This window comes from Mobula hypostoma, chromosome X1 (genome assembly GCF_963921235.1).
Source record: "Mobula hypostoma chromosome X1, sMobHyp1.1, whole genome shotgun sequence".
NCBI classification, from domain to species: domain Eukaryota; kingdom Metazoa; phylum Chordata; class Chondrichthyes; order Myliobatiformes; family Myliobatidae; genus Mobula; species Mobula hypostoma.
Window position 1 is genome coordinate 56,075,857 of NC_086128.1, and position 11,956 is coordinate 56,087,812.

The 11,956-nt window shown below is 46.9% G+C and overlaps 1 long non-coding RNA gene across 1 annotated transcript; it reads right to left on the reverse strand.

Moving 5' to 3' along the window:
• Nucleotides 1–257: 257 nt before the first annotated feature.
• LOC134340523 (uncharacterized) lies at nt 258–11,700 on the reverse strand. The gene is made up of 3 exons (XR_010016570.1): nt 11,575–11,700; nt 5,148–5,334; nt 258–482 (listed from the first exon to the last, which is right to left on the reverse strand). It is a non-coding gene; the product is annotated as an uncharacterized LOC134340523 (long non-coding RNA).
• Nucleotides 11,701–11,956: the final 256 nt, after the last annotated feature.

The window sequence follows — 11,956 nt, forward strand, 5'->3', positions numbered from 1 at the left end:
GTAGGAACTTGCATGTTCCTGTTGGAACAAAAGGCAAGGCTAACACGTTTAGGGAACCTTGGTTTTTGAGTGATGTTGAGGCCTAGGTTTAGAAGAAGGAATGACTGATCAGGTGTAGGCAATATGAATCAAATGAGGTGTTGAAGGAGTGTAAGGTGTTTAAGGGCTTTACCAAAATTATCAGCAACCTCAGGCTCAGGACTGATGCCAACAGAGTCTCAGTTCTGATTCAAGATTCAAAGTACATTTATTATCAAAGTATGTACAAAATATCCAACCTTGAGATTTGTCTGCATTCACTTTTACTTTTGTTCAGGGAAACTGTCTTGGTCCCCTATTATTCTCCTTACACATGCTCCCCTTTGGAGACTTCATTAGAGAGCATAAACTTGATCTCCACAGTTACGTTGATGACACACAATTGTTCATCTCAGATGAGCTTGATGATGATAACACCATATCTTCCCTGTCTTCTGGTATGGCTGCAATAAACAAATGGATGAGCAATAAATTCCTAACAATAAATGAAGATAAAACTGAAACAATTTTAGTTAGTCCCAAAGCCAAAACAGATATACTTCTTGATAAACTTGGGAACTTGGTTCCCTTTGTAAAATCAGAAGTAACAAGCCTGGGTGTTAACCTTGACTCAGATTTGAATTTTAATCCCACATAAAGAAACTAACCAAAGCAGCATTTCTACACTTTACAAGTATTGCAAACGTACGCCCATTTCTGCTATGTAATGAAGCTGAAAAACTAATACATGCCTTTATATCGAATAGATTGGATTACTGCACTGCAATTTTTAACTGGACTTCCAAAGTATTTGATGGGTCCTGGGCATGCCAGCCAATGAGGTCACCAAGTAGCTATCCTTCTGTGGACCGATAATCAGTGGAGTTATTGGATAAGAGCCAATAGCTGATTCTGTTGCTGAAGGACCACCCACCATCGACAGGTGAGACTGGATAGGATCCCTTCGCTGTGTCACAGTTGATGAACCAATCACCAGTCAGACAGACCACGAGCCAATGGGGCTGCAGGAGGACCCAGGACCCATCAAAATTGGGTGAAATTGGTTGGACTGCATAATGACATCAAAGCTCTGGAGCCAATCACCATTACTGGAGGCACAATCCAACAGCCAATCGCAGGAGTTATTGCTGCAGAAACTGTTGGAGTTGAGAGTTCTGGGAACACTCACAGCCAAGGGCTTGGTCAATGAAGTTGGTGATGTTATTGTCCCACAGCCAATCACAGAAACCGGTCTGGAAGGATTTCTCAATGATATCAATATCCCAAAGCCAATCAGGCAATTCAATTTGGCCAGATCTGTTAATGACATTTATCATCCTTGAGCCAATCGTACCAGCTCATTTGGATGATCTGGGGTTCGGGGAGTAATGGAAGGGGAGGAAGCAGAGGGATCCCCATCTGAGCCATTCCCATCTGCCTGCATTTGGCCTGTAGCTCTCTAAACCCTTCCTATCCATCAACCTGTCTGAGTGTCTTTTAAATGTTGTTAGTGTACGTACCTGCCTCAAACAAATTCTCTGGCAGCTTGTCCCATATTTGGACTTCTTGCTCAGTTAATAATTTTTCCCTTGGGTCCCTATTAAATCTCTCTCTCTCACCTTAAACTCCTGCTCTCTGGTTCCTGATTCCCCAACCGTTGGGAAAAACAATCTGCATTCACTCTCTCTGTGACGCTCATGGTTTTATACACCTGTATAAGGTCACCCCTCATTCTCCAAGGCAAAAGTCCAAACCTGCCCAATCTCTGTCCATAACTCAGTCCCATGAGAGCCAGCAACAGTCTCGTAAATCTCCTCTGACTTGTTCCAGCTTAATGGCATCTTTGCGAGAGAAGAGCGACCAAAACTGAACACAATACTTCAGGTGCAGCTTCACTAATTTCTTCATCAATTAAACCATAAAACCAGAAAACATTAGGCTTCTCGGCTCATCAAGTCTGCTCTTGTCATTCCATCATGGCTGATTGACTATACCTCTCAACCCTATTCTCCTACCTTTTCACTGTAACCTGACAAACCAAAAACCCATCAACCTTGCCTTCTGTTAGAATGTTTTTTGGGTCAGCACATATGGCAAACAATTTCAGCAACTGACTTTCAGCCACCAGTCTTCAGATACTCATATGAACTGTGGATTAAATCTAAAATACAGCTCCTGGGTTCCTAAGAACTGGGAACCACAGTTATTTGTAAGACCAGACAATGCTGATTAAAATTCACTGACATGTCTGTGGTGCGGTGTGAAGCGGGAGGTGTAATTTGTGTGTAGTTCAAAGAAAGCATTGTGGATGCATTGTAAATACAGAATTTTCCTTTGATCTTTAGCGCATAAAATGTCGTGTAGCATTGGGTCAGACAGACCGCTGTCCTCTGAAAGGGTCTCCATCTGATGCCTGCTGTATCTCATTTTGTTGAATAGAGAGGCTGCTTAATATTTACCAGTACTTCTCTCCAGTGACTTTGTCCATGCCACATTTGGTGTCAGGAGTGGGATACCTTCTTGTGGCCCATTGTGTGGATGATGATCTCAGCAGTCTAAGTGGGTGAGCATTTTTAAAATTAGCACTCTCACTTGGACCTGTTCAGGTCGGTGGCTACGGGATCGCTACGTATCACGAAAACAACGGAAAACTGAACTGGGAGATAAAAGTAATGTGCGTGCATGCACGTGCCTTTATGTAAGAAGCTAACCTTTGTGTGTTAATTTGGTTAGACGGGGCTACCAGTTGCAAAGTATGGTTCTTGAAGGGTCCAGATGCCAGTGGAGGAATGTATACTCATTCCAGGAACTGTACTTCAGCAAGTACGTTGGTGAGTGTGCGCGCCTTGGTATAACTGATAGAAAGGAACACAACAGGCTTCATGAGTTTAGATGCACATCTGTGGCAGATTGCAGAGTACATTCTCTGCAGTTATAAGTATATAACTAGTATTTAACTAGTCCCCTTTATTTATACTTTGTCGTGTGGGAATTAGTGTAGAGATATTTCAGGGAAATGTTTGACCCAGATATATCTGTTAGGATGGCAGCGATTGTGGTCAGGCAACATCAGGTTGAGAACCCTGAAGACCCAAGCCAACCCTTGACCCTGATTATGGCCATTCATAAGCCTTTCACTCCAGGGAGAAACACAGCATCTTGTCAGGATTGCCCTCGCTTAAAGTTACATGTGGGAATTCAGAATCATGGTGCAAACTCGAGGAATACTTTGCTTCAGTATTCACTACGGAAAAGGATATTGGTGATTGTAGGGATGACTGACAGCGGACTGAAAACCTTGAGCGTACAGACATTAAGAAAGAGGATGTGCTGGAACTTTTGGAAATCATCAAGTTGGATAAGTCTCTGGGATCTTATGAAATGTACCCCAGGCTACTGTGGGAGGTGAGGGAGGAGATTGCTGAGCCTCTGGCAATGATCTTTGCATCATCAATGCAGATGGGAGATGTTCCAGAGGATTGGAGGGTTGCAGATGTTCCCGTATTCAAGAAAGGGAGTATAGATAGCCCAGGACATTATAAGCCAGTGAGTCTTACTTCAGTGGTTGGTAAGTTGATGGAGAAGATCCTGAGAGGCAAGATTTATAAACACTTGGAGAGGCATATGATAAGGAATAGTCAGCATGGCTTTGTCAAAGGCAGGTTGTGCCTTATGAGCCTGACTGAAATTTTTAAGGATGTGACTAAACACGTTGATGAAGGTAGAGTCGTAGATGTAGTGCATATGGATTTCAGCAAGGCATTTGACAAAGCTTAATGAGAAAGTAAGGAAGCATGGGATCAAAGGGGACCTTACTTAGTGGATCCAGAACTGGCTTGCTCACAGAAGGCAAAGACCAGTTGTAGACGGGTCGTATTCTGCATGGAGGTCGGTGACCAGTGGTGTGCCTCAGGGATTTGTTCTGGGACCCCTACTCTTTGTGATTTTTATAAATTACCTGTATGAGGAAGTGGAGGGATGATTCAGTAAATTTGCTGATGACACCAAGGGTTGGGAGTGTTGTGGATAGTGTGGAGGGCTGTCAGAGGTTACAGGGGGATATTGATAGGATGCAAAACTGGGCTGAGAAATGGCAGATGAAGTTCAACCCAGATAAGTGTGGGGTGGTTCATTTTGGTAGGTCAAATGTGATGGCAGACTATAGTACGAATGGTAAGACTCTTGGCAGTGTGGACGATCAGAGGGATCTTGGAGTCCGAGTCCACAGGACACTCAAAGCTGCTACGCAGGTTGACTCTGTGGTTAAGAAAACATACGGTGCATTGGCCTTCATCAATCATGTGGTTGAGTTTCGGAGCCGAGAGGTAATGTTGCAGCTATATAGGACCCTGGTCAGACCCCACTTGGAGTACTGTGCTCAGTTCTGGTTGCCTCACTACAGGAAGGATGGGGAAACCATAGAAAGGGTGCAGACGAGATTTACAAGGATGTTGCCTGGATGAGGAGCATGCCTTATGAGAATAGATTGGGTGAACTTGGCCTTTTTTCCTTGGAGCGACGGAGGATGAGAGGTGACCTGATAGAGGTGTACAAGATGATGAGAGGCATTGATCGTGTGGATAGTCAGAGGCTTTTTCCCAGGTCTGAAATGGCTAGCAGGAGTGGGCACAATTTTAAGGGGCTTGGAAATGCATACAGAGGAGATGTCAGGGGTACATTTTATTTACGCAAAGAATGGTGAGTGTGTGGAATGGGCTGCCAGCAAAGGTGGTGGAGGCGGTTACGACAGGGTGTTTTAAGTGACTCCTGGACAGATACATGGAGCTCACAAAAATAGAGGGCTAAGGGTACCCCTGGGTAATTTCTAAGGTAACGACATGCTCGGCACAGCTTTGTGAGCCGAAGGGCCTGTATCGAGCTGTAGGTTTTCTCTGTTCTATGTTCTTAGATGGATGAGAGGATTTCCACAAGTCTAATGCTTTACAGAAGTATGCCACTGCAAAATGCCCTTTCACCAGCCCAAATGCTGATGGGTCGACACAAACACACTAACCTTCCAATGCATGAAAACATGTTGACACCGACAGGAGCACACAAGGTCAAACTGGCTAAAGTGAAAGGGAAAGAAAAAGAGAAATGGTATCATGACAAGTCTGCAAAAAGCCTACCAGTTCTGAAGCCTCGAGATCAAACTCGAATCCCAGTTCACAATTCTGGAACATGGTCCATGTCAGGATACATGCAAGAGGAAGTCACTCCACATTCCTATCAGATTCAGACAGAGCAAGGGACACCTCTGAGAAAGAACCGTATGGATCTACGTCCACAGGATCCAACCCATGGCTGTGACATCACCTGTCAGGACACAAAGGGGTCAGCATTTGTAAAAGATGAACATGTTGATCAGAGTTCTCAGAAAAACACAAATTGTAACACAGCAAATGCAAGCAATACTCCTGTGGAAACAACCAGCAGACCAAAAGGACCATTAAACCATCTCAGAGACTGACTGAAGGTGAGTGCATAAGAGACTGTAGTTGCTCATTACAATTGAAGTTGAAATGTTGAACAGCTGAAAATTCAGCAAAAAGAAAGAGAAAGAGACCAGCTCGAATGTAGATATCTTTGTTGGAAAGGATTCTTGTTCCTTGCAGGTTGATGAGGACAAAGTATTGTACTTGTTTGTCTTTCAAGGGTGAAAGGGAAAGATGTTTTATTATGTGTGCATAATAGAGAACTTCATTTCCCAGTGAGCAATACGAGGGTTTCACCCAGAACCTGAAGCTGTGATGGTGACCTGGTTGTGCACATTGGGGTTGAGCAGCAGTCCAGTACTAAAATGTTCCAATGTTTGCAGACGCCAAGTTTGTCTTTATTAAGAACAAAAGTAACAATAACTTCGATTCTCCTGGATGCAAACAACAGGAATTCTGCAGATGCTGGAAATTCAAGCAACACACATAAAAGTTGCTGGTGAACGCAGCAGGCCAGGCAGCATCTCTAGGAAGAGGTGCAGTCGACGTTTCAGGCTGAGACCCTTCGTCAGGACTACACGACTGCACCTCTTCCTACAGATGCTGCCTGGCCTGCTGCGTTCACCAGCAACTTTTATGTATGTTGCTTGATTCTCCTGGATTCTCATTCTCATATTTTCTCTCTCTCTCTCTCTCTCTCTCAATCCCCCTCCCTCCCCCTGACCCCCGCTGTGTGAATAAAGACTTATATTTCCCAGTTTGAGCTCCTAATTAGCAGTTTTAGTTCAGTCACAACAGGAACCCTTTGGAGAGGGTGCAGAGGAGACTGACCAAGATTGGAGCCAATGTCTTACAAAGGCAAAGTTGTGCACGTTACGGCTTTTCTCCTTGAGCAAATGGAATGAGAGGTGGCTTGGTAGTGGAGTACGAGATGTTAAGAGACAAATGCAGAGTGAACAACCAGTGCCTATTTCCCAGGGGGGCAATGGCTAAAATGAGACATCATAATTTTAAGGTGATTGGACGAAAGCATAGGGAGCATGTCACAGGGACATATTTTACAGCAGGGGTCCCCAACATTTTTTGCACTGCAGACCGGTTACCGGCTGAGTTGTACTCGGCTCTGTGGAACTGGATGGGCCCAGACCTGCTGGAAGTGTACAACGCTATGCTTCTGGCCGGCAGCATGTCAGAGTCCATGAGGAAGGGCATCATCACCCCCATCTACAAGCAGAAGGGGGAAAGGGAGGAATTAGAAATTGGAGGCCCATCTCTCTCCTGAATGTGGATTACAAGATCCTGTCCAAGGCTATCGCCAACAGAGTCAAGTCTGCTCTGGGACAGGTGATCCACCCAGACCAAACCTGTGCTGTACCAGGCAGGAAGATTTCAGACAGCCTCGCGCTGCTGAGGGACACCATCGCCTACGTGCAGGACAGCGGGAGTGAATGCCTGCCTGGTCAGCCTGGACCAGGAGAAAGCCTTCGACAGGATATCGCGCACGTACATGGCGGACGTGCTCTCCAAAATGGGATTTGGGGAGGGAATCCGGAAGTGGATCAGACTGCTCTGCACAGACATCCGTACTGCAGTCCAGGTTAACGGGTGGGAAACAGACAGCTTTCCCATCAGGTCTGGAGTCAGGCAGGGCTGTCCCCTCTCCCCTGTCTTGTTTGTCTGCTGCAGAACCCTTTGCGGAAGCCATCAGGAGGGGTGAGGGCATAAGAGGGGTGACACTGCCAGGCAGTGGAGGGACCCAAGTGAAAACCTCCCTGTACATGGACAACATCACTGTCTTCTGCTCTGATCCGAGGTCAGTTCGCAGGTTGATTGGCATCTGCGAACAGTTCGAGCTAGCGTCGGGGGCCAGGGTCAACCGCACGAAGAGCGAAGCCATGCTCTTCGGCAACTGGCCCGACCGATCCAGCGTCCCCTTCACCATCAGGTCTGACCATGTGAAGGTATTGGGGATCTGGTTCGGAGGGGCCGAGGCGTGCAACAAGAACTGGCAGGAGCGGACTGCCAAGGTGAAACAGAAACTGGGACTGTGGGGAGGGCGCTCCCTGTCGATAACGGGCAAGAACCTGGTCATCAGGTGTGAGGTGCTCTCAGGGCTGCTGTACTTGGCGCAGGTGTGGCCCGTCCCCCGCTCCTACAGCTCGGAAATCACCCCAGCTGTCTTCAGATTCGTCTGGGGATCCAAGATGGAGCAGGTGAGACGGACCATCATGCACAAGTCCCTGGACAATGGGGGCAAGAACGTCCCCAATGTCGCCCTCACCCTGATAGTCAGCTTCGTGTGTGGCTGCATCAGGTTGTGCGTAGAACCCAGGTACGTGGGCACCAAGTACCACTATGTGCCCAGGTTCTACCTGGCGCCCTGGCTACAAAGGATGGGTCTGGCCCCACTCCCGCGTAACGCACCAGTCAGCTGGTCATTGCCGCCATACCTGTCCTTCATAGAAAAGTTCTTCCAGGAGAATGCCTTTGACATAGGGCCATCAGGCAGTGGTCAGCACGTAATGTCCTGCAGGCTCTGCAGGAGAAGGACGTGATGGACACAGTGGGGTGGTTCCCCAAGCGGACCGTCCAGTTCATCTGGCAAAATGCCTCATCACCAGATCTCACCAACAGGCACCAGGACCTCACCTGGCTGGCGGTGAGAGAGGCCCTCCCAGTCAGATCTCTCCTGTACACCCGGAACATCGTCTCCACACCCCACTGCCCACGGGAGGACTGAAGTGAGGAGGAGTCTGTGACCCACCTCTTTGCACACTGTCAGTTCGCAGAGGGGGTGTGGAGGAGGATGGACGGGCTAGTGTCACGTTTCATCCCCAGCAGCTGCGTAACAGAGGACCCTCTGATCTACGGGCTGTTCCCGGGGACGCACACGGAGACCAACATCCGGTGCTGCTGGCAGATCATCAACTTGGTGAAAGATGCTCTTTGGTCAGCCCGAAACTTGATGATCTACCAGCACATGGAGATGTCCGTGGCAGAATGCTGCCGACTGGCACATTCTCGGCTGCAGGAGTACGTGCTGAAATTTGGTGCAGCCACCGCAAGGGCCCGGTGGGGAAAGACCACAGTTTATGGTTCTTCTCCCGCCGGAGTGGGAGGGGTCGAGTGACGGGGAGTATACCCCTCAACAATGGTGTGGGAAGGTGAACCAATGGAGTGCCATGTGGGTGGCCAAAAGTATGGATATCTAGAGACCATAAGGGAAACGTATGTAAAGGATTCAGAGTCATCGAATGGTTTAATGTATATAATTTTATTTTTGAATAAAGTAATTTTGAAATCTAAAAAAATTGACAATATTCTTGCAGACCAGCTGACGAGGGGGGAGGGGGGTGTTCAAGTTCAACAGTGCGTGACAGGGAATGAGGAAAGGTGCAGCTGACTCATATCACCAAATCATATCGTTTCCTCACCACCCGATACCGGTCCGTGGCGCAGTGGTTGGGGACCAGTGTTTTACAGGACTGGTAAGTGGTGGAATGCACTGCCGGGGGTGGTGGTTCAGACAGATTTTCAGCAGTATCCAAAGTGATATACCTGTTATTGAGGAGAACAGCCACGGGTATTCTCTGTTCTGTCTGTCTTCTCGATCCGTCTCTTGGCATTCACCCAGGTACCTGCCTCTCTGAAGCTCTCATCTATCATCTCTTCATTCTCCCATATCAGCCGAAGGTCATCCAGTTGCAGCTCCAGTTCCCCAACACGGTCTCTAAGGAGGTGCAGCTGGATGAACTTTAAACTGATGCAATTATAAAGTGCACTGGAGGTCTCACAGAACTCCCAAATCTGGCGAACACACCACTGACCCTGGATCCATTCTCACTACTCTGGCCAGGCCGAACAGACAAGGAATGAAAGCAACTCACCAGAAACTCACCTTAGCCTCCACCTCTTCTTGCCAAAGTCTCCAGCTCCCCACTCTAACCCTATCCACGCATACGATGACCACTCAGCTGAAACTTCACTTCTTTTGAAAGACCTTTGTCAAGTACCTGATAAACCACGATATTTGAAGACCACTGAAAAGTTTCTTCTTCTACTTCAAGTCAGGTTTAATGCACTTCAATTCCCCTCCAAGATAAAAATCAAGTACTATCAAAAAGTCTATTGCTTTTCAGAAAGTCAGATCTTCACTTCTATGCATTATGGTGGCAGTAATTCCTAACCAACTTTCCAGGTTAACTGTGTCTGTCCTAAAGATCTCAATTTAGCAATTGATGTTTCCTTTGCACCTCATAGGATCTGCATTGAAACAACCTATGCGGCATTGTTTCTTGACAAGTGCACTCCCTACAAATGCCTGCATCATGCACAGTAATTCTGAACGAGGAATTATCCAACCGATTACGTCCAATACGTAAATGTGGAAGTATAACTTCTTCACTCCTTTTATAACCATCTCCTAGTTGAGCTCTCCCCATCCTCTGATTTTTATACCAATGCCATCCTTTTCCTTACCCCAACTTTGTTCCCACAGTGATCAAATGGAGTTTTCAATTAGAAACATAGAAACAACACAATCCAGACCCTTTGGCCCACAATGCTGAGCAGAACATGTACTTACTTTAGAAATTACACTGGGTAACCAATAGTCCTCTGTTTTTCTGAGCTCCATGTACCAATCCAGGAGTCTCTTCAAAGACACTATCGTATCCGCCTCCACTACCATCGCCGGCAGCCCATTCCACGCACTCACCACTCTCTGCGTAAAGAACTTAACCGTGGCATCTCCCCTGTACCTACTCCGAAGCACCTTAAAACTGTGCCCTATCATGATAGCCATTTCAACCCTGGGAAAAAGCCTCTGACTATCCACATGATCAATGTCTCTCTTCATCTCGTACACCTCTATCAGGTCACCTCTCAGCCTCCGTCGCTCCAAGAAGAAAAGGCCAAGTCACTCAACCCATTCTCATCAGGCATACTCCCGAATCCAGGCAACATCCTCGTAAATCTCCTCTGCACCCTCTCTATAGTTTTCACATCCTTCCTGCAGTGAGGTGACCAGAACTGAGCGCAGTGCTCCAAGTGGGGTCTGACCAGGATCCTATACAGCTGTAACATTACCTGTCGGCTTTGAAACTCAGTCCCACGGTTGATGAAGGCCAATGCATGTTATGCCTTCTTCACCACAGATTCAACCTGCCCAACAGCTTTGAGTGTCCTGTGGACTTGACCCCAAGATCCCACTGATCCTCCACACTGCCGAGTGTCTTACTATTCATACTACACTCTGCCATCATATTTGACTTAGCAAAATGAACCACATCACATTTATCTGGGATGAACTCCATTTACCACTTTTCAGCCCAGTTTTGCATTCTACCGATGTCCCCCTGTAACCTCTGACAGCCCTCCACACTATCCACAACACCACCAACTTTGGAGTAGTGACAGAAAGGGGTACACTGGGACCATATTTCACATCAAAGAACCCAAGATTTTCCGCCCATTCATTTTCCATCCACCCAAAACTGAATACCTTGCAAATACAGCAGTCTCAACACTCCTGATGTTGGCAATATTTTAGGACCAGCTTTATGTCCTCTTACATTAACCCAATAAACCATTACTAACTGTAACCTGTGTAGATGTAAAGGTACTTAATCCATTTCTACTAGGAATGCTGAAATTGGGGATGATTTAATAGCACCACAACATAATCTCAATGATTGAATTTGAACTTCATCTAACGGGCTTAAGACCGCTGGTGAGGCTCACCCAGAAGCAATACATTCATAATCAAAGACAGATTTGATTAAAGCAAAATACATTTAAGTGACCTCCCACTCGCACCCTCATCAGACCCAACTCAGCAACTTGAGCACATTAAGGACATTATTTAAGCATCTGCAGATTGTTATTGACATAGAACTTCCAAGTTATCCTGATGTGCATCCACAAACCGAGAAACTTTATCACTGACTGGACCCCTGATTTAACATGTAAATTGAGATCAATTGTGGGGGCAATGTTCCTTTTAGAAAATAAACAGCGTAAGTTTTCGCAATGGAAAATTTCAGCCCCCAATCATGTCCCCATTTCACTACTTCATTAATAGCTGCTAGCATTTCCCTAACTATATAATTTATGTTCCTACCTCTCTCCCACACTGCACCATCATCACCATTTCACGCTGCTCTTTCCGAAGGCCCTGCTCGTTTGTTTAAATCTCGCGCTCACTCTCGCGATATCTCAATCCCGCCGAAAGGCTCCTCTCGCGCCGGATGACTTCACAGAAACGGCTGCTCGGCTGCCCCGGGTTCCCGTCTCCGTCCGTCGGCACCTTGTCGGCCCGCCGCGCCCAACAGCTCAACACCCCTCCCCGGGCACCAGGTAGGGGCCTGATTCTGTTATTCGACACACATTTTCTTTCATTGTAAAGCCACGCCCGCTCGATCTCAGGCCGTTCCTTCTCTGCGTGAAGGGGAAGCGGGGAGCAGCGTTATCTGGGAGATAGCGGGGAGAGAGGACCAGGGAAT